Below are 25000 nucleotides of genomic sequence, written 5' to 3'. Positions count from 1 at the left end.
TGCCAAGGTAAACTCTTTTGCTTTTCTGTTGACTTGTATTTTTTTTTTTTTTTAAGTTTGTTCTCATTCAACCTGTCCTGAAAATGGGTGACCACTCCCAGTCCTCCAACTATCACCAAACGACTTTAACGTCCCATATTTTAAAAGTTCTCGTCTCTTCTTAGGAAAAAAAAAAAAGTACCTTTCCTATCGTAACCTTTCCAATCACCAGTACAGGTTTCGCCAGGGATGCTCCACTGGCTACCTTCTCACCTTCCTTTCAGGATTCTGGTCATCCTCCTTTCGGGACTTTGGTGAAAGCAGTCATTGCATTCGACATCTCAAAGGCTTTCAACCGAGTCTGGCATAAATGTTTACCTGCCATACTGATCTCTAACCGTTTCTCACTTACCTGTGCCTTCATCTCTAGTTTCTCTTTTGGTCGTTCCATAGCTACTGTTGTAGACGGTTACCACTTTTCTCCGAGAGTTATCAATATTGGTGTTCCTCAGGGTTCTGTCCTATCACCAACTTTTTGCCTTCTAGTCATCAATGACCTTCTAAGATCTATATCAAACCCTACACTCGTATAATTTCTGACTTTTTTCATATAGGCAATTGGGATAAAAGTAACCATGTCTTTTTTAGTGCATCAAAAATTTGATTTTTACATCATTCGACCCATCAGAATCTTCAACAGGAATATCATTTACTATTAAACAACATCCAACTTAATCCAACATCATCTCTCAACATTCTTGGGGCTTCATTCCCTCGGGATTTTTAATGGAAGGATATGTTACCTCTCTCTCAAACTCTGCTTCCTAGAGATCTGGTGTGCTTCGCTTACTCCATAGCCGTTGACTATCAAGAGGGTTTCTTTGTCCCTGTGTGGAGTACAACTCTCATGTGTTGGGGGCTTCCCACTTACACCTCTTCTCAACAGGGTGGAGTCAAAGGCTACTCGTCTCATTAACCCTTCTCTTATTTACTTCCTTCAACCTCTGTCACTTTGCTGCACTGCTGCATCTTCAACTCGTTTCTATCTATTCTTCAATTGTCACTGTTTTTCTGAAGTGTCTGATTGGATCCCTCCTTCATTTCTGTGGGCGCATAACATTCGTCCGGCAACGACCTCTCATTCCATTTCTGTCCAGTGTGTTCAGACATTTTGAAATGAACAGAGCTCTCTCTCTCTCTCTCTCTCTCTCTCTCTCTCTCTCTCACTGAAGGAACAATTTTCTGGCCTTCTATCCATTAATTCCTTATACCTTGCATAAAAAAAGAAAAATGTTATGAGAAACTATTTAAAATGATGATGACTACGATGATGACGACGACGACGACGACGGTGATGATGATAATGATGATGATGATGATGATGATGATGATAATGATGATGATGATGATGATAATGATGGTTCAAGACACATACTAGGGAGTCTTTGTCCAAGGCCCTATAGTCCTGCCACCAGTTCCTTCCTTTCTCCTTCAGTTTCCCAGGTTCCTCCCTCATTCCTTTACTTACACTTACTTTCTCTTCTCTAGGTTCATAATCTAATGCTATGCCTATCTATCTATCTATCTATCTATCTATCAACTGTGCCTGGCTAACTTTCTGTCTGTCTGTCTGTCTATCTGCCTTTCTTACCTATTTCTCTCTCATTTCTCTCCATCTAACTCTGTATGCCTATCTATCTATCTATCAAAATCTTTCTATCTATCTATATGTCTGTCTCATTTTCTGTCTATCTATCAATCATTCTATCTAATACTATATTACCCAACCAGAAGCGTAGCGGTCCGGGGCTAGGCTAGTTAGTCTTGAGATATAAAGGTGAGGGTGAGCAACAGTTATACCCTGTGTGGTATTATATGAGTACTAAACCCCAACCACCCCTCACACGAACACTCTTATGAACAACACTGATTGGAGACCCGTAACCCACTAGACTACCAGGCGTCTGATTACAGATATGGTTACCACCCAGAGTAGTAAATGATTTCCAGGGCTACAAGAAATAATTTGGTGCACCAATCAGTGTAAAGTCACCTGAAGGCAGTACTTCATCGGGTGAGTTGATGGTGGACGCCCCCATCTTATAGCAGCAGTATCTGCTTTTTTAACTTTTTTTTTTTTTTAATCATCTTATTCCCTTAGGTGGTAGGTGGTGGCGACCATCGTCCACTCACTTGATGTAGTGCTGCCTACTTCTTCCTTCATCTATATCATTCTTTTTCAGAGTCTGACCTCCTTTCTTCCTATTTCTTCCGTCTTTCCTATCACTTTTTATTATTTTTCTTTCCTTTTCAGGTGGCTTTATATTGAGTGACAAGCCAAATGTTTTCCTGTAAGTCAGGAGACCATCTACAACGTTGGGTGGTAACCATATAACCAACCCATACGTGTTCCCTACCTGTCAAGAAGTGGGTTGGTGGAGGATTTAGTGCCTATCCCCGTAAAACAACTAACTCAAAGACAAACGGCCACCCCTTACAGGATAATGGCGTCTGGCTGTTGATACAAAGATAATTCCCTTCTTTTCATCTTTCCTTCCTCCATCTCTCTTTTTTCATTTTCTTTCATTTTCCTCTCCAATGTCGAGTGCACTTTCTTTTCATTTTCGCATCTTCTCTTCCCTCTTCTTTATCTCACTCTTTCATCTTGCAAATTTATGATCGCTCTCTCTATCGGGCATGTTAGTTCTTCGCTCTCCGTTTTCCCTTCATTATTACCGTTAAATTTGTCAGAAAAAACAAAACAAAAAATAATGGTTCAGTCAGGAGAGGAAGAATGAGAAAGAGGTGGAAAGCGGAAATGAAGGCGGCCATGAGGGAGGCAAGCGTAGCCTGGCAGAAGTCGTTGTTCTCGTTGGGTAAGGATACTCCCAAACGCCTCTTCCATACCGAGTTATTTTCCAAACTACTCATTAATATCCCCTACTTTGCTTCTTATATCTTTTCAGTATCGACATAAATTGCATGAATAGCACACATGAATACAGTAACGAAGCAGAATCAGAAAAAATCGGTAAGGAAGAGGTGTTAGTAGGCTTTCCAATCCCGCCCAAATTACCGCCCAAAATACCGATCTTTTCACGCCCGCCTTGGCAGAATTACAGTACTGGGCGCCTGACAACAGATAGACAGAATTTTCGTAAGTTTCATGCACTCGTAGACATTAAATGTGGGAGGGAGGTGTAGGGAAACATGAGTGAAAAAGGAAACACGGTGAAACAGAGATGTGCATTATTTCCGGGTTTCGCCCCTGATGAAGCCGCAGGGGAAACTAGTCGGGAAAAAAGCTCACCTGTCTTTCCCCCGTGTTTCCTTCCACTTCCTTCCTTTGATACACTCGTTGATTCAGTACTGTTAGTCAATAATGTCTTTTAATATGTCAAGACACAGAAAATCAGAAAGTACACTCACGGTGAAAAGCTAATTAATACTTGAGAGAGAGAGAGAGAGAGAGAGAGAGAGAGAGAGAGAGTGTCAATCATACAAACAAATAAGTGATATGTAAATGCTTCGACGTACGCTACTGACTGGGAAGCAGTTTTACATACCTGTGAGGTACAGAAATAGACAAGTGCTCGTGGGCCCTTCGGGCCCTCTCGCACTTGCTCCTGCGGAGGGCTCTCGCGTTGCACGCTCGCTTTCTCGTGGCTCGAGTAGACTCGATTTCTAAAAGTCTCGGTACCGAATGAACTGTTTTTCGAACCAAACTTTGATCGCTCTTTACTCTAATAAAAAATCATCAACCGAGATGGGACCAAGTTTTTCGACATCAGCGAATTTTCTGCGATTTTCATGCCAATTTTGGTGCACCAGGACGCCTCCGTACCGAAGAAAGGCGCCCTCACCTCGCTTCGGGAATGGAACCCAAGTTGTCTGCACACAAGTCGGAGATATTAACCACGCGGCCACGGCAACCGACCGGGCGCCGGGAGGGGCGTTTTATGGTCAAAATTTGATGGCCCATTAAATATAGTAAAAGTTTTTCAATCGTGATGGGACCAAGTTTTTTCACATCAGCGAATTTTCTGCGATTTTTGTGCCAATTTTGGTGCGATTTGAATGTGTAGTTTCGGCTGCCCAAAATACAAACACACACACGCACACGGCTACTGCTATAGTATATTAGATTCCACAGACGTAGGTTAGAGAGAAAGGCTGAACACGATTGCACTGCCTATGTGTATGGTGGAGTGCTAACGATGGTAAATGAACGACTGCAGGAATAGCGAAAAAACTTGCACGGTACAATACATGGTTATCTAGCTGAGAGTAAGCCCTTCATGCGGGTGTATGGTGGGGAGAAAAGTCTGTGGAGATCAAGGGAGAAAGATGGTATATCCTGTTTTGTATTAAAAGGGAGGAACAATGGTCTATGTTCCAAGACTTGAATGGGATATTGTATTTATATGATAATCTGGTAAAAATAATGTATCTATACGGTTATGTAGCAAGATATGTGGCAAGGGAACATTTGTAAAGAAGGGAACTCATGCTTAACCTCCTGTACACACACACACACACACACACACACACACACACACACCAGGCCCTGTTCTCAACAAAACATCTGTAAACAATATCAGCCCCAGAAATAACATACAGCCTTTCTCCTCCAAACCTTTCATTTGCCATAAACTTAACAACGTTCATTCAGTGTGGCTGTAGTTACATTGCCTCCAAACTCCTCTATCACCATTCACCTTCCCTCTCTCCATAGGCATGTTTTGGGGGGCGTATACATCCCGGCCCCCTATTTTTTTTTTTTTTTTTTTTTGCGGGGGGGAAGGGCAGTGATTACTTACAATAAAAAAATAATGTTGCATGAGGTCTGATCGAAAAGTATCCAACCATATATATTTTTTTCTCGTAAACCAGTAGGAGCAAGGGGATGCTACTCAGTGTGTCGTGATCGTGCATCCTTGTGCGCATACTCAAATATATTCAGCACTGCCTCCCAGCCCAATCTGAACAGCTATCCCTGTATCCATTACCGTCTATCTTTGAAGTATAGATAGATACATTGATATAGATATAGATATATTTTAACAAAACACAGGAACAAAGATGTTATATACATACCCATCCATCCATCCATTGCCAGACGCCATGTATCCCAGACAGGGTGGCCAAGGGCTTAGAGTTAATTGTTTTACAGGGAGGGGCACTAATCCTCCACCAACCCCACTTCACGTAGGGATGCCAACAGCATCTGGTGTTCCCAGGCGGTCACCCATCCAAGTACTAACCAGACCCAACGTTGCTTAACATACCCGTGCAGCTAATAACCGAAGAGCTGGTAACTGATAATTATTTTGGTCATTAGTGAGCGAGGAGATAAATATGACCAATTTATCGTTCTGTCAGATGTCCTTCTCACAGTTTTCAGGATGACCTTTGAGGCCAATCCGTATAAGCTTGGTAGCTTGTGGGACTATGTCGAAATTATATCAATTTTATGATTGGTGAAGGAAGTTTTGCGCATTCATGAGATGCTGTAAATACTAACTGTTCTTTACATACTACACGCATCAGTTCTTCGCATTTCTAGAACCAGTTTTGAGGGAAACATACATATGATGATGGTTATAATTCTAAAAATTACAATTTCTGTGGCTAGTCACCATGTTAAGATTCCAAGGACTGGAATGATGTGTGAATGACTGTGACCCACTTCACTGGGCATACTGTTGAAAGTTTTCCGATTCTCGTTTTTTCTTTTTTTTCCGTGTGTTTTCCTTTTCTACTTTTCCCCATCTATAGGTGAGAATATGTCAGTGAATATTAAGTCTAGGTTTACATAAAAACCCGACTTGTTGTAAGATTATCTTCACTCATTATTATCTTACAGTATTCATCTCTACAATAACTTCAGTGTTTCTCTTTACAGTCATTGCTTTAAATTTCACTGCCAGCTCGGAACATTTATGGTGTAAGTTGTTCTGTATTTTTCCGTACACTCAATAGATTATATTCATTGCTAAAGTGAAATATATTTATTTTTACCCCATTTTTTCCGATTTTTCTTTTAGTCACTGCATTTTCTTAAACTCTCTTCAATATTCCATCACCAGCAGAATGGTAAAGACCTATCAGTCACATCAACCATTGCGCCTTATTTCGTTGTTTTTGCACTGTACGTACCTCCCCCCCCCCATTGATGTAATACTCTAGTCATTACCGTAACATCTCTTTATCATGTTTATAATGTTGCATGAATTATCCTTTATATTGGTGCATCAACAAACGTTCCTCTTAGTGGCGGAAATGTACGTATCAACTGACATCAGGAACTTAATTCTTTCTCTCTCTCTCTCTCTCTCTCTCGAATCGTAAACGACGACCAGTGTTACCCAGCCATATCCTGCCCAGGTGCAGTGCTGCCCTTCAACTTTGATTGTCCACTCTTCTTTGTTTGCCCTGCGCTTGTTTCCTTTCCTTTTTATAGTTTGCTTCTTTATCTGCAATACTTATTACTTCTCATGTTACTACATCCTCTCTCATGGAAAACCTTGTTTACAAAGGTTAGTCCAACTTACTTTAAGGCTAACTTGCCATTTTCCTTGTTAGGGACCGCGAATGCAAGTTTTTGAAAGATGGGAGATTAACATGTGAGGACAAGCTCACATAGGCCATGAAGTTATTGGAGTGAAAGAGGTGAAGGGAAGTGACGCAAGTGACGATACAAGAAGAAAGCGGAGAGAAAGAAGGATGAAGTAAAAGAAAAGGAGGAGAAGGAAGAGGATGTGAAAGTAGTGAGAGAGTTGCTGAGTCCGACACTCGCTGGAGAGCTCATTTATTTATTTATTTTTTCTTATGTGCTCGACTCTGGGCATAGGCTTCATAGCCTGCTCCCAAGGCCAAGTAGTCCTCCTACATATCATACACCTCTACATCTCACCACTTCGGCGCTAACACACACTGTCCATATTGAATACATGCTAGGGCTGTCTCATACAGGACTGGTATATTGGTATTAGTGGGGATGTTTTTGCGACATGTTGAGTAAGCCAGACTGTCCAAATTGATGAGTTAACGAGATGAGTGCTAACCCTCTAACAGTTTGGAATTTCCCAACGATAGCAAAACCAAAACACCGAAATACGCCAATACTAGTGAAACAGTGATGTGCAGTTATAGTCAAAAGTTTCGTGACACTTCCCTATTGGCTGTGGCGGTGTAATATGTTGTGAAAAATTTGTACATGGCTGTAATTTGTAGTACACAACTGAAATGTATGTGAAGTAAATGACACTGACGTTTAGTTAAGGGGGTCCAGACTGCAGAAGCAACTCTCCCCAAATCTTGAGCAAGCATTGTTCATCTGCTTTTTGTGTAATCGTCAGGCAGAAACTTATTTGAAAAAAAAAAAAAAAAACGGCGTTCAGAAGGATTTGGATATGTTCGTAAACACAGTGCTGGCGGGAATTGTCAAAGAACTTGGATAGTGATAGTACAATACTGCTGTAAAGTCTGTTCAGAGTTACGAGCCACTGATAGTTATGAAATGGGAAAATATAGACCACAGTAATTTCCAATGTCCGTATAAAAGCTGCCGTACAGTTCATATTTGTAGTGAGAAAGTGTAGTCTTCAAAATTGGGTAAAATGTTAAATCCTGTTTAGTCGTGTGTTAGGTTTCTGGTGAATACTGGCTGGGAGTTCATGAGAAGCGGCAGACACATCCACTTATTCTGACACAACAAGTGGCTTCGTGCCTCTGGTGCTTTGTGGCCGAGACTTGATGAGTGGACACACACACATACCTCAAAACAAAACTCGTAAAATCTCATCTCCTTGATTTAGATAAATAAACAAAGGCCGACACCCAGTAAGATCAGTTGATTTACTGCAAGTATCTGCGAGGCAAGACCATCAAATTATACCACTTGACAATATCTTTACACGAGAGGGTTATGGCCTTTCGACACACGGGGCTTGGACTAATACAGTTTTATCCTCCCCGTGCATTAAAACTTTCATCTTATACATCATTTTGTTAGTTCAGACACCATATTAAAACTACAGCTGTATTTGACATCACTGGTTCGTGTGTGTGTGTGTGTGTGTGTGTGTGTGTGTGTGTGTGTGTGTGTGTGTGTGTGTGTGTGTGTGTGTGAGAGAGAGAGAGAGAGAGAGAGAGAGACAGCAGACAGACAGACAGACACAGACAGAAAGACAGTGTGTGTGCGTGTGTGTGTGTGTGTGTGTGTGTGTGTGTGTGTGTGTGTGTGTGTGTGTGTGTGTGTCAGTCAGCGGTCGCTCGCGCGTGTGTATGTTTTGGGTTAAGAAGGGTAAAATAGAACAGGGACAATGTAACCACAGGGGAGGACGAGCAGTTTCCCGTATGTAAACTCCGTTCTTTTGTCTTTTTATCGGCCGCCTTTAGCAAGGCGGAGAATAATGTTTTTGCTCGCGCGCGCGTGCGTGTGTGTGTGTGTGTGTGTGTGTGTGTGTGTGTGTGTGTGTGTGTGTGTGTGTGTGTGTGTGTGTGTGTGTGTGTGTGTGTAAACAAACTAACTCAGCTTTGATCCTATTTTAACTAAGTTTAGGGAAAGGTTAAAGATAACCAGTGAGTAAACGTTTTGTTTTTTGGATCAGCAGGTTAAAGGTCAAGGTCACATGCCCTTATTAACCGCTGACCAACAAAATACACCTGAACCGGATTCTGTAATGGCTCGGAGTAACAACAATGAATTGGTTACATTTTGCAGGAAATCAACGAAAGTTTACGGTTACGGAGCAAGGTCATATCTCAGATTCGTGTGTGTTTGTTAACAAAATATTTAAGAGTTTTTATTAAATTGTAACCAAACTTGGTGGACGATTTGAGGGTCAGCCACTCAGCAAACATTATTATTTTTTTTTAGAACTGTAGATCAAGGTCATAGACAGAGGGTAAGATCAAGTGAAATCGATTTCTTCGATGCTGCCCAACCTTTGGGGAGAGGTTCGGGATAAGACGAAAATAAAAGGATTCGATACTGAGGACAATCAGCTGGAGAAGAAGGTCACGATGAAAGGTCAAAGGCATAGCTAAGAGGGCTACGTAAACTCAAAATTTATTGCCTGATTTCCACGAATCCTGGTCGGGAAAGATCGAAGAGATTCAGTGTGTAGAATGAGCAATTAAAAGTCAAGGACATACGGCACAATCAAATTTCGACTCGTGTGAATGTGTGGGAACAAAGTTACTAAAACAATTTTTATTTGATTTGGTTCAAACACGATTAATGAGTTGAAAATTATCCATGATGTTCATCTATTGTTTTTCTAGGCCAATAGGTCAAAGACCAAAGCCACATGGCAAAGTCAACTTAAACAGCTTTTATTCAGTGTAGGGTTCAGCCGTGTGGAATGTTTTAGATCGGAACAAGGATAAAGGGATTTAATTTTCGGAACAAGGAGTTTAAGGTCAAGGTCTCAGGTCAAGGACAAATTTCGATGCATGTGGCTGTGTCTGAACAAAGTTACCATAACAGTTTTTTATTTGTTTTACTTCTAACTTGGTGGAGAGAATGAACATCACCCATGCAGTTCATTTACTGGTTTTGAGAACAATATGTCTAATGTCAAGGTCTCCTGACAATCAGACGAAGGTAAAGTGACCAGAACAAGCTCACTCAAAAACATATGATCTGTTTGTGGGAAAAGTTGGGAGAGGGTTTAAGGGTTAGGCAAAAATGAAGAAAAATTATTTTGAAATCAGTCTGTCGAAGGTCAAAGTAAGAGTAAAAATGTCCAATATTCGTCCTTCAGACCAGTTGGTGGATGCGGGTGTTGCGCCCTTTGAATGTTCCATCATGTTGTCATGTTTCTTTCCTCTGGTCTTGTATTTCGCTTTCATATAATCTTCATTCCCTTATGTTTCTCCATATTTTTTCCTTTTCTCCTGAGTCATTCATGTGCATGTGCTTAGATTCATGTTGTCCTTTTCTATGTCTTTATTTTTTATTTTTGTATATATTTCATTCTTTGGTCCTTTCCTTGTTTCTTCTATATTTTTTCATCTCCCTTTACCTTCCCATTTTCCCTTTTTGCCAGCTTCTCTCTCTCTCTCTCTCTCTCTCTCTCTCTCTAGTCACTGTATATTTTCGTTATATATTATCTATCATTTTCCTAATCACTTTTTCCTGCCCCACCTCGTCCTAGCGCACGTTATTATTATTATTTTTTTTTTTCCTCATCTCTTAAGCGTGTCTCTCATCCCTCCATTTCTTTTCTACATAACTTTTTTTTTTCCTCTTTTCCCATCGCTTTCCGTTCTCTTCCCTTTCTTTACATACCTTTATTCTCTAGTTTCCCAATCTCCTTCTCTTCATCCTTCTTCGTTCATCTTCCTATTTTCCCCCGTCACTCTGGCTTTCTCTCCCTTGCCTGTATCGTTCTGGTCAAATAGCTTAAGTAGATTCACTTCAGGCAAATTATTGGTATTTAAATAATCGAAATGCATGAGAATGTCCAGTCAATTAAACCTTTATTATGCGAACGATCCAGAAAACAATTTTTAGATACATCATAGCTGAGTTCATAATATAATCAAATAACTTAATAAGCAATGACCAGCACTGTTTTTGATGCGGCAGCCATGTATAAACAACGATATAGAGATTTATATTAACCTGTTCAGTACTAATGACAACGAAGTCACTCGACTTTATCTTGCAGGACTTTCAGCCAGTTTTTGATATGCTGCCGCGCAGCAGTCTTGTAAACATCAGTACAAATGATAGGAATGGACGGAAAGGTATTTAGATGGATATGTTGCTGGTTTAGAAACAAAAAGCCTCGCATGGTAACTGATGGCGTTGAGTCATTCTGAATACTTGTAACAAATGGCGCACCCTAGGGATCGGTATTAGCACCAGTAATTTTTATTAGCCTATATACTTTAATGACAATAACGCTGGAATAAATAGCTTCATCTACTAACTCTCTGATCACTCCAAAATTTGAAACGCGGTCTTACCTGAAGGAGACAGGACAATTTTTAAAAATTACCTAAAAAAAATATTTAACTGCTCAGACAAATTCCAAGTGTCCTTCAGTTTTAGCAAGTTTCAGATTTTGCAAATGAGTACAAAGGAAAGCAAACAGCAAGAGATCTGTTGATCCTTTCGTGGCTGTTTGGGATAGGGAAAGTTATAACTAACTAAACTAATCAGTCAGCTGAAGACAAGGATAGAAAATCAGGAAGGCTCCCCCCCTTCCCCCACCAAACCCTCCAGCCGAAGCCGGCAGGAAAAAGTGGGAAGGACCACCATGCAGCACAGAAAAACTGTCATGGAAATTTCATAGGAGAGAGGGAAAGGAAATTTATTCAACATTAACTATCCGAAAGGGAGAGTAACATTAAGTCAGCAGTATTTATCTATGTTCGTCAGCAGTTGTCTCTTCCAGGCTCTGAAAAAGAAAGAAAAAATAATAACAGCCCGACATGAAAAACAGAAAATATAAATATGAGATCATGGACACGTACTTAGCAGATCTTCCCAGGTCAAAGACTTAGCCATATTCATTACCTAGACCCTTAATTCATCAAGCCAATTTGTAGCCGTAGCAAATAAAGCAGAAGGAGAGGTGAGCGTACTAAAATGAAATAATTTATGTATAGGAAGAGGAGATTTAGTAATTTCGTTTGTCCACATTTCTCTTTCTTCAGTCGTTTTGTGTTTTGCACTTTTCCCATTCATTTTTCCTTCTTTCACACGTTCATACAATGTTCACAGATAGTGACAGAGAACTTTGGACTAAGTGTCGGTTTGTGCGCTTCTTGGGCACGATTTCAGGAATGATTGGGCGCCAGCAGCACCCACCAACCTCGCAACCGTGCTCGGATGTTTCGGCCACGGACGTTTGGGCCATGGACGTTTGAGCCATGGGCCACCACCCTAGGACGTTTCGACCACAGAAGGTAGGGCACAGGTTAGGTTAGGTAAGGTTCACAACTCTTTACACTTCAAAACGTGCTAGGTTGGTGGCCCGTTGCCCAAACGACCGTGGCCGTAACGTCCTACACTCCCTGGCAACACTGGACTCTGTATAATAAAACTACAAGCTGAACAAACAGTAACCTACCGTCCTTCTGTAATATAAACGCTTTCATCAATGAATGTATTTTTTTAGCACTCAAAACACTTATGCTTTATCAGATAATTATATTAGTTTCAAAGAGGCATGAACAATGGTATTTTACCTGTAAATAGGTTATATATAAATCCCCCTTCACCGGTAGTGGAGTTAGATCGAATCGGTTTGATAATATTTGCTTGAACTTGATACATTTAGATCGTATCAGTAATGAACAACTGATACTATCACATTAAAGGGTATGAATATTAAATTCACATACAACAGATAGTGACAGCTGATGTGGTAATACATAAATAATGATTTATGTAAGTAAAGTGTTTATATACCCCACTAAAGCATACTAACTTACCAATACTGCATTATTCATGAAATCATGGGTATTTTTAAATTAACTCTTTTTTTAAGCAATATTTCATTATATACTGGATTATTTTTTGCCACATTAAATCGATAATTGGGCAGGGAGCGACTTTTCTTTTTCTTTAGAGGCTGGTTTTCCCGCCACATTAAAACCTTAGTTAAAAACACATGTTGATTGGCTTTGAACACCGTGTCCGAATGCGTGCTTCGGTCTGAGGTTTCAATCCCGAATTACTGTCTCGGATGGTCTGCGATGAATCCAGCGATCTGAATATTGCTAAATCCTGGGCTATAATCCGGGCTCGGACAATCATCAGATCTGGGGTTTGAACCAGCCTCAAACTCGAGGTTTAAACCGCCGTCCTCAGTTCTGTCCAGGAGTTCCATCCGACGGAGGATTGGGGTTTATTGCTCAATGAATGCAACCCAAAGAGAGAGAGAGAGAGAGAGAGAGAGAGCAGCCAAGCCCCTGGAAACGCTTCATTGTTGGATGAATTTATCTTCAGAAGTCAAGAACACACTGGACACTACGCCATGGAGTGGAGGAGGTAACAGGCGATCAGTTTAATGCCTTGAGCAGGTTCACTGATTTCAGCCAAAGGACGTGCAAGGAAACTATGAGTAGTTCCTTTACTATTTATTTTGCAGCGTGATGGACTCTACATGGCAAATTGCACCATAAATACATGTGTGTGTGTGTGTGTGTGTGTGTGTGTGTGTGTATGTTTAACATTCCATCCTGCTAACCGACACTCTCTATGTCACTAAGGATACACAAACCACACAGCACACACAAAACGTTATAACAGTTTATTAATGTATTTATCACTACTGCAGTGAGTTTGTTCTAACCTGTCAAAGATCCCTTATCCGTTTCTGCTCAGTTGATGGTCGGATGTAGCCAGACTATGGTGTTGATCTGATCAGCAACCAGGGAGATTTCATCCCAACATCATAATCAAGGTTCATCAGTTATGCAAAATGACTTAGTAATCAATTTTTATGAATGTTTCAGTCCCGTCGGATGAAAACAAACCCACTACGTCCACTTTTAACCCCATCAGCTCCAGAACGTCAGTTACTCCTTTTTCTCATTATTTTTTTTTTTTTTTTATCTGGGATTATAATTATTTCAGTTATAATTATTTTTTTGTTCCTGCTGCTGCCAGACGATTTCCGCTAGCTTAATAAATCAGCCGCTCATTGCACAGTGCGGGAGTGAGTGAAGGCTGCATCAAACCCTTCCCGTTGGAAAAGTCTCTGCTTAGCTGAATAGTCATGTGCAGACAGTAAGAATACTATGGTAAAAACATTATGGTACTAAACAACTTACCGGTAACCCCTTCCACACAGAGACCTGTTTATTTTTTCTTGTTTTTATTGTTGGTGCCTCCAGATTTTTGATTTTAGAATATAGTATTGAAGTGGTCAAGAAGAGGCTTTATCTAACCCACTCGTCCAAAAAGTCTCAGCTAAATGGCTTGGATGTAGCAAGCCTAAAATGGAAAAGACGCCGTGGTACTGAAGAGATTAGTGTTGTGAAGGTGATGCCAAAGCTGGTAAACACAGGAGCGGGAGACACATCCGCTCACTTATCAACAAACTGCCTTCACATATCACCACCATGCACCGTCCTGGACAATACTCTCTGGTTTGTCTTTCAGTCTAGGCAATTTTCAATATCTTCAAAATATCTTTACTGCATGAACTTTTCTCGTCCAATCTTGGTCTCGTTTTGATTAACAGGAAGATCATTCAGAACCCATTATTCCGATACAATTAAATCCAGCAATAGTATTTACCTCAACGGTACACCATCAAAAATACATTTTCAGTCAGGTGAACATTAACAGTCCCCTGCATAGGTTCTGTTCCTCCTCCTGACCTTCAGTATCCCATAATATCATATTGGTTTGGTTAAAGTTGCGTGTAGTCAGCATTATCTGTTTGGATAAATAAACAGATGCTTGCAACTAACTGTTTCTTTTAACTACAAAAACTAATATAATGCGATGACCTACTAATGGAAAGGAGGGGGAACGGAACTTCTGCAGGAGACTGTACATTCCATATAAAAATTATCTTCCATTAAGTGAGCATGACCACTCCATCACAAAAAGTATTTCCAACCACGTGAACATGATCACTTGATTAAAGAAAAAAGGTACAGCCAAACAGGTGTACATGAAAACTTGATCAAAAACCTATCATGAAAGTGGCTAATCTGCATACTTGATCAAAAATCATTTGCAACCAAATGATCTGAGGTTGCAAAATGAGCGTTCCTGCCGTTTGCTTTTTTTTTCGTAAGGGAAATGTTTCTGATTGGATAGTGTATTTCAAATATTGTATCAAAGTCCCACCTCTATGATGAACTGATAAAAACAGTAGGTATAGACATCCATGAGAAGTTACTAAAAATAATAGCAGACGTACACATTAATAAGAAGTTACTGATATTAACAGCAGACATACACATTAAAGAGATGTTGCTAATAACAGCTGGCATATTCTTTAATAAGAAGTTACTGATAATAACAGCAGGCATACACATTACTAAAATGTTGCTAAAAACAACAGCAGACACATACATTAATAAGAAGTTACTTTACTTACTGATAACAACAGGCATACACATTAATATGTTGCTGATAATAACAGTAATAATAACAATAATGAGTTACTGAAGAATAATTTCAAATGCTTCGTCAACTGTTTCACAATGTTGGGAGGGAAACATTTCTAATGATTTTCCATGGCCTGTACAGCCATGAGCAAAATTTGACTGACGCTTCTCTGCCGGCTGAGACGATGGAAGGAGTTATATGAACTATTTTTGTGTAGTAGCAATATGATGCTAAGAGTAAACGAGTGTGTGAAGGAAGGATATTTTATGTGGTCTGGGGAGGAATGGGAAATATGAAAGGCAGGACAACAAGCTGGAGAAGGATTGTGACTCAACTCTTGCTCAGACTTGTACATTGGTGGATATACTGTTGTTACTCTAACTTGGCCCAGACTTTCGTCATTTTCCAGCTTATTTCATATAGGTCTGTGGCAGAAAGAGATATTGCCACCTCTTTACATACTTTCCCTTGCACTTCTTTGTTACTAGCATCATAATCTAGTGTTATTCTAGTCGTACAACTTAACATTCAAGATAGAGAGATGGGAATTTTAAAGCTCTGTGGCTTTGTGTGTGTGTGTGTGTGTGTGTGTAAGAGAGAGAGAGAGAGAGAGAGAGAGAGAGAGAGAGAGAGAGAGGCATGTTGAAACTGCGTCTTTCTTATTTATCTCACTTCCGTCGATAGCACGACTTTGACGTCAGAGAATAAGAAACGGGATTTCAGAGGCTGGTTACGAAGAAATGTGATACAAGAAAAATGCTGGTTAAAAGAAGTGCATAGGAAAGAATACAAACTATTACAAAAAGAGTATAAAACATGACGAGAATACAAACTATTTCTACGAGTTCAAAGTGTAACGAATAAGCAGAAAGCCTGCTCTTACAGTTTACTACAAGCTAAGAATAGTAGTGGTTGTAACCCCAGGCTAATCTGAATGTGAATGTAGTGAACTGCAGGTTAAAGTTGCTCCTTCCTTGTAGTCTATCATCCCCCCTTCAGAAATATGGAAGGAGGTGAGGGACGCGTGTATAACCAGTCAGTGGAGCTGCTGGGTGAATCGGTGCCACCGCGTGAAAGCATCCCTATCCAGCACTGTAAATACAAATTGCATCCCTATCCAGCACTGTAAATACAAATTGTTGGCCTGCATATGAACAGACAGACAAATTTCTAAGACATATGATTATAAGTGAGTACAACTTTTTACAAATGAGTAGCATACAGTCCATTACTGAGGGTTCAAACAAACTTAGCCCAAGAGTCTGACCAGCACAAAGACCGAACTCGGGATTTTCGATTTGCTGACTAGAACCTAGTCAATTTTTACCTTAATTTGGTCCTGATTTTTGTCCTTTTGTGGCTTATTTCACATAACTCAGTGACTGGAAACTAAACTACTGTGGCTTAACCTCCATCCCATGGCATTTCTTCAGGACTTGCATCTTATAACAGTGCTGATCTACAGTAATAACTCAGCATTAACGTTACAGAGATGGCAATTTTAGGCCAAGTTTGAGTAAAACGAGTGTGGTTTCTCCAAGGTCCATAAGGGTTTAAGCCCAATAGCTGACTGGGAATAATTACTGGCATATTATTACTAGGGCAACCGATCACTCTCATCTTAAAGGCAGTAAGAGTTGAAGAGGCACGAAAGTCAAGAGTCTCCAAGGCACAGGAGTCAAGAGTCTCCAAGACAAGGCTCAACATCATACATTTCTTTCTTAAATCATATGCCCGTAATGTAGGTTGCACAGGAAGCTATTAGCATCTTCACTAGCTATTTCTTTTATATATTACTATTCTCTGACATCCTCCTGAGTTATCCATATGGTTTTATTATTGTCACTGGCTGCATAATTAACAAACAATAGTATTATTTATTAACACTCTCTAGTAGTACTAGTAAGGTCTTAATATTGACTCTGCATGAATAACATACAAGAAGATACTGAGATGAACGATGCAGGCTAAATCGCAAAAAAGTGTTGTTATGATATCTCCAAGGCCACTTACAGCACCACACAATGTTTCAAACAGTTCTCTTACCCAGGCCTCAGGTCAATTTGCTGCCAATACAGTGCATTGGCTCCAGGACGCAAGATTATTCACTTGATGATTGATTATTATTTTTCTCTCTCTATGGAATTTTCAGTGTGTTAGAAATCAAGGAGTCGTGGTGGCAGAGTGTTTGTGTCGTGCTCTGCATCTTCCTTGTGTCTAGGGTTCAAAGAACAAACATTAGTGGGCATTTACAATGGGTAACAATAGTAAGTCCTTTCATAGGCTGCATGCGCTTGCACTCTGTCACTTGATATTAATGATAGCATGCAAGGACTCTGACAGACAAAAACTTTGACATTTCACACTTCTACTTCCGCATGCGTCAAGCTCACTGCTGGACAGACACCCTTCCCCTTTCACACGTCGCCAGCATAAGGAAAAGCTGGTTCTGGCTACCACTCTTCTTTCAAGAAGGTCGGGTCTTGTCGTGGACCTCATATGAATATATATTTACTTTCTTTCTTCCATCCTTTCTTTCTGTTATGTGTCTTCTGGGCACATACGAGTACGACAATCCTTCCTCTGAGGCCCAGCAGTCCTGCAACGTACCAAGCAACTACACACGTCTCGTTCCAGTACAATGTCGGTGTAACACTAATGGTGACACATACTTTGGTGGAGATTTAGGGAACAACAGGCCGCTTTCAAAGTTCCTCTTTTAAATCTGGTCTGAATGCTAAGTGGTATGTTAGGGTTTGTAGCACATCTTCCTTATCGATTTATTTTGCCTACTACTTCTCACTCTAATGTTAAATGTTACTTAAATGTTTTTCTAAGATCGACAAAGTAACAAAAGTAAAAATAACAGATACTCATATCTTCGTAATATCGACAAAGTTTGCATCTATCACAATAATGTGGGTACTGAGGTGCTCAATGCAGGAAACAATTCGCCACAAAAATGGTGTTACGAAGCATCCCAATCCAGTTAAATTCTGTGCCACTAACCACTGAAAGTTTGTGTTGCTTTCCTATCCTTTCCAGCATTACCATTGGAAAAGATATTGATGCACCTAAGAACCATTAACATAAACATCATTAGCCTTTCCAGGGTCACCTTTGGCAGTGATGTTGATGCCCCTAAGAACCATTAACATAAACATCATTAGCCCTTCCAGTGTCACCTTTGGCAGTGATGTTGATGCCCCTAAGAACCATTAACATAAACATCATTAGCAATGTAAATTAGTACATATATAAGTGAGTACAATTACAGTAAGTGCATACAAAAGTACAAATAAAAAGAAAGTTACAAATAAATACAAACAATTACAGACGGAAACAAGAACAGGTATGAAGGAGAAAATATTTTACCCCAGCAATCTGATGACGGTTTCATTTTTCTTTTTTCTTTCAGTCCCCAGACGATTTTTACCAGGCCGCCATAGCGAAGCTGGTATTGTTTCCAGTTTGTGTGTCTGTGTGTCTGTTAGCACGATAACTTCACAACTGCTCCAGATTTCATCACAAAACTTTATAAGTGTGCAGTAGGGATGAAAATCTCATACGGGTTCGAAATTGGTGAAAGTAGGTTAAAGTCAAGGTCGTATTCCAAACCGCGCCAATTATGTATCGGCTCGCGGCTGGTGTGATTCCCACCTTGCTGGGGCCTCTTTGATTCACTAAGATGGATTTTTTATTTTTTTAAAGAAAGGAACCTGATTATAGCCTCCATTAGCCTCTTAGGTTCCAAAAACTCTTCTTAATCTGAACACAGTTACCAAACAGTAGCAAGACTATTGCAGATAATACGTTATCGTGGACGAAAGGGCAATAATAGATCAATAATAATAATAATAATAATAATAATAATAATAATAATAATAGTAGTAGTAGTAGTAGTAGTAGTAGTAGTAGTAGTGGCAGTAGTAGTAGTAGTGGTAGCAGTAGTAATAGTCGTATTAGTTATTACTGCTAGTAGTAGTAGTAGTAGTAGTGAGAAGAAAAACAGCAAGTACAACTACGACTACAGTAATGCTAATAATGATAATAATAAAAACAAAATTATAGTAATCATTATTATCCGTATTATTACAAAATTCTTACCCTAAATTATCTAAATTATTCCAATTCCATCATCGTATTTCCTATTAAAATCCATCGTCCTTATTTCCTAACTTAATATCCATCATCCTTATTATCTTAACCTAATCCTTCCTCTTATTATCCTAACTTAATTTATCATTTATTTTTTTTATTTTTTTTAGATAATGAATGGGAGAAGGAAAAAACAAAGGAAAAAAAAAAGGTCCATGTAGCTAAAGGCATCCTCCATTCATAAAATCCTAACTAAATCCATTATCTTATTTTCTTACCTTATTCCATCAGTTTGGAAGAATGGTGTAATTGTTAAAGTTCCGAAGAAGGGAGACCTGAGTGAATGTGGTAATTGGAGGGGAATCTCTTTGTCACCGATAGCTTTGAAAGTTTTCAGTAGAGTGTTGTTAAATAGGTTGGAGCCGGTGGTTGAGGGTATTCTGAGGGATGAACAGGCTGGTTTTAGAAAGGGACGTGGTTGCAATGATCAGATCTTTATAGTTAGGCATTTGATGCAGCAAGTTAATGAAATGAGAGTACCGTTAAGTCTTTGTTTTGTTGATTTTGAAAAGGCTTTTGATAGTGTTTCGAGAGAGACTATGGGGAAGATCATGAGACATTATGGAATACCAGAGGAGTTTGTGAGGGTCATTATGAACATGCATGAGGACACATTTTGTAAAGTGATGGTTGATGGTTGTCTGAGTGATTCGTTTGAAGTCAAGTCCGGAGTAATTCAAGGTGGTGTTCTATCGCCTTTACTGTTTATATTGGTCATTGCTTACATTATGAAACGCGTTGGAACAGAAACCTGTGCAGGTATACTTTGGGGAGAGAACAGGAAACTTTTGGATTTAGATTATGCAGATGATATAGTTTTGATTTGTGATGGGCCAGAAGAGATGCAGAGAGTGTTGGACTGTTTGGTGAGTGAAGGTCGCAAGGTGGGTTTGGTTATTAATTGTGGAAAAACTGAAATAATCAATATGAATATGGAAAATGCGCAGGAATGTGTAATTGGAGGTATGGTTGTAAAGCAAGTTGATAGGTTTAAATATTTAGGTACTTATTTAGCCAAGGATGGTTCTTTGAACTTTGAATTCGAGGAAAGGTTAAAGAAGGCTAATCAGGCAATGGGAATGCTTAAAAATATTTGGAATAACAACAATTTTTCTGTGCATACAAAAATCAAACGTTATAAGGTAATGGTTAGGAGTATCTTAATTTATGGACACGAGTCTTGGTACAGCACAGTGACTATGGAAAATAAATTCTTGGTGTTTGAAAACAAAGCACTTAGAAGAATATTAGGAGTTAAGTGGTGGGAAAGGATACCAAATAGTAGAATTAGAGAAATAACGGGAGTGCAGCCGGTCGATGAATATGTTAGGTTCTCACGATGGAAGTGGCTAGGACATGTGTATAGGAGACAGGGAATAGTACGAGGTACACCAGGGTGGGTGGCACTTGGTAGGAGAGGTAGAGGAAGGCCAAAAGAGACGTGGGTGAGGACAATGAGACGGAAGCTGGAGATGAGTGTTGGGGAGATCTTGAGGGGTTAGCACAAGATAGGATGTGGTGGTGTGAGTTCATCGAGGCCCTATGCATCCCCGAGGGTGCCACAGGAAATGATTGATTGATTGATTATTTTCTAACTTATTCCGTTATTCTTATTTCCTAACTAAGCTCATCACCTTTTTTACTTATTTCATCATCCTTATTATCCTAACATATTCTATCGTCCTTATTATCCTATCGTAATCCTGAAGCTTATGATCCTAACACATTCCATCATCCTTATTTTGTAACTTATCGTCCTTATTTCCTAACTAAATCCATCATCTTCTTATCCTAATTTATTCTATAATCCTTATTATCGTAACTTATTCCATTATCCTTATTATCGTTAGTTATTCCATTATCCTTATTTCCTAACTTATTCCATTATCCTTATTATCCTATGTTATTCCATCACTCTTATTTACTAACTAAATCTATACTTCATATTTCCTAACTAAAATCATCATCCTTATTTCCTAACTAATTCCATCATCCTTATATCCTAACTAATTCCATCATCCTTATTTCCTAATTCCATCATCCTTATTCCTTAATTAATCCCATCATCTTATTACACTAACTTATTCCATCATCTTGTTACCCTAACAAATTCCATCATCCGTATTTCCTAACTAATTCCATCATCTTATTACCCCAACATATTCCATCATCCTTATTTCCTAACTAATTCCATCATCTTATTACCCTAACAATTTCCATCAACCTTATTTCCTAACAAATTCCACCATCTTATTGCCCTAACAAATTCCATCATCCTTATTTCCTAACTAATTCCATCATCCTTATTTCCTAACTGATTCCATCATCCTTATTTCCTAACTTATTCTATCATCGTTATTATACTACATCCATCGTCCTTATTATCCCAATTAAATCCACCACACTCATAATCCTAAATTATTATGTCATCATCAACAACATCATCAACATTCTTTTAATCTATGCTACAATATTCTTATAGCCTGATATACATAAGCTGATATATCGTTGAACAGTCATGTGTTTGTCCTGGTATCTCACGTTTTTGTTGGATCATTGACGCATTTGTCTGTTTCGGTCAATCACGTGTCTGTCTGTTTTGGTCAACCATGTATTTTGTGATCAGACACGTGTTGCTCCATCACGTGTATTTTTAGTCAATTATGTATTCGTTTTAACCATTAATATGTTTCTTTTGATCAGTCATGTGTATTTTTGTTTAAGATAACCACGAGTTTGTTTTGGTCAATTACATGTCTGTCACCCTCCTACTTAACTGTGGACCAAGTGTAGCCCATTGTAAATTAGACTTGCTCTTGACCGCAAATCACAGCTTTCCACGCCTTCCTATCTTCCCTCCCTCTTTTTCCATCACCTGTCACTATAATTTTAATTTGATATGGATTATACTTAGATGTGACGGAGTTAGAATGAGGGTGTAACAGGAGGTGTGGAATGGTGAGTCGTGGATGAGCCTGTAAACTGGAACTGTTTATAGTTACAGATGATGGAGTTAGAGGGAAGTACTGTAGTATGGACAGGTGTGGAAGGGTGTGCATCATGAAAATGAATATAATTTGGAAAGGATTAAAATTTATAGGGGATGGAGTTAAAGCGTGAATGTAGGCGGATGTGGAAGGGCGTGTGTCATAGATGAGTTTATAATATGGAACAGTCTCTAGTTACAAATAATGGGGTTAGAAGGAAGGAGTATGTGCAGGTGTGGGACAGTATCAGTCAAAGATGAGTATATTTTCAAAAAGACCGTAGATACAGAGGAAAGTGTTAGAGTTAGTGAAAATGGACAGGTGTGAAGAGTGTGATTCAAGAGCCAGAGTAGCTGTAATTTGACACAGATTTAGGAAGGAGGATGGGTAGGAATGGAAGGATTTGAGTCATAGATAAGCCAAATATGGAAGATATCATATTTACAGATGACAGAGTTAGAGAGAAGTAGCTTGGGTAGGTGTGGAAGGATGCGAGTTATGTGTGAGTGTAGTTCTAATCTGCAATGGACCTAGCATGATGGGGGTCCCGGTTCATACAAGCTGTTCTTATTATCGTTGCGGTCCATCCCCTGCTGCTGGCTTGCATAGCTGGGGTTCCACTCACCATACACGTGATTACCTGGATTATCGTACTCAACGCCTCCGTTATCGCGACATCCGTTAACGCTGTTTCTGATTCCACGATCTTTGTTGGCCCCAGTGTTCTGTGACTTTACTGAGGAGTGAGAAGAGTGGGTACATTAGTGTGTGTGTGTGTGTGTGTGTGTGTGTGTGTGTGAGAGAGAGAGAGAGAGAGAGAGAGAGAGAGAGAGAGAGAAGTTAACCACTGATAGCTAAGCTCTTTGCTAATTAAATATCCTTTCCTACAATAACACAATCATTATTTTGTCCTTGCAACCGTCACACGATTTTATGCAGCTCAGGACAGACTTTTAGAAATGGAAGGGTTAGACTCAGCCTTCATTAACCCCTTCAGTACGAGAGGCGTCATGCACGATGAATAAGGCGTAAGGATGGAGCGAGATTAAGCTTAAAAATGTATGCCAAAGAAATCAGCTTAACCATTTGATTACCTCTCTCTCTCTCTCTCTCTCTCTCTCTCTCTCTCTCTGTATATATAGATAGACAGTTAGATAGATAGATAGATGGATAGATAGATAGATAGATATAGATATAGATATATATATAGATATATGTCTATCTATCTTTATGTCTGTCTTTATCTCTCATCGTTTCATAGTTTTACTTAGTCACTCTCTCTCTCTCTCTCTCTCTCTCAAACCGCGTCAGTTTTGTGGAGGCACTAAGAGCAAACAGATATAACGTCCTCCAGCTGAAGGAGTTTGGCTGAGAGCAAGACCAGAAACGCGACTGAGGTAAAGCTTAGAACGTGTTAGTTTAGTTTATCCTTGATGGCTACGGACCTGTTTAGTTGACTTGGAATGAAGGTCTAACCTCTTCAATTGGACACGTGTCGTCTAAACTGAATATATATTACGGGCAACTTTACATTTCCTCTTCTGTCTTTCTTTCCTTCATTCTTTCCTCTTCCTTCTGCCTGTGGGTGACTCTACAATGAGTGACAAGCCAAATGGGTTTCCTGTACACCATGAAACCATTTACTGCGCTGGGTGGTGACCATATAACCAAATTTTGGCGCCTGGTGGTTTAGTGAGTAATTATTGCTCTCCAATCGGAATGAGCCGGTGAAGGTTTATATCCAAGGGATGGTTGGGGTTGACTGCTCATGTAATGCCACTCAGGGATGAGTGAGGCTGATCACTCTCATTTTAAATGTCAGGATCAACTGCTTAGCCCCGGGCTCCTACACTTCTCATGGGGCAATGTAGGATTGGATGATGGATATATATATATATATATATATATATATATATATATATATATATATATATATATATATATAGATTGATATATATATATATGAATATATATCTATATCTATATCTATATCTATCTATCTATCTATATATATATATATATATATATATATATATATATATATATATATATATATATATATATATATATATATATATATATATGCAGATTGCAGTATTTATATGAATACCATGGACAGGCATAAAATAAAATGAAATATGTTTGCAGCATTTTTTTATATCTAAAAACAGGTATTTATCAATTGAAAATAGTCATTCTAATTAAAGTCACCTATAAAGGCGCTTTGTTTGTTAAGTTTAGGTAAAAAACATTTCTCTAGTTATATGGATCTTGTGTTGTACTTTTTTTTTTGAGGGGGGGTGAATACCAGATGTTCCACCTGTGAATTATGGGTTGCCATCAGTCGCACGAGGTATTTTATGTGAACTTAATTATTAAATAATGTTATGGACAACCTGTTTTTTAAAGGCTGTCTTTAACTGATATGTATTTATTTTTTGATATACTACTCCAACGTTGTACACGTGTCTTCTTTTCATTTATGCATTACTGTTGCCTTTTTTGGGTGAAGCTGAAATTTCCCTCATTTTTTAAATCTTATAATATATATCTCTATCTGTATATCTATCTATCTATGTCTATCTATATATAATATATAGACAGATAGGTAGGTAGATAGATAGATATACATATGGATATAGCTATAATTACTAAAGGTCTAGTTTTAAAAAATCGTGAGGCGGTATAGTTTGTTTTCAGTTGACAGAAATCCCTTACTCGCTTCTGCTCAGGTGATGACCAAATGTAGTCAGACTGAGAAGCCAATCTGACTGTGTGTGTG

Source organism: Coenobita brevimanus, chromosome 6 (genome assembly GCF_032717465.1).
Source record: "Coenobita brevimanus isolate Jiangsu-jjx chromosome 6, ASM3271746v2, whole genome shotgun sequence".
In the NCBI taxonomy this organism is placed as follows: Eukaryota; Metazoa; Arthropoda; class Malacostraca; order Decapoda; family Coenobitidae; genus Coenobita; species Coenobita brevimanus.
Note: the sequence above shows the minus strand (reverse complement) of the source record.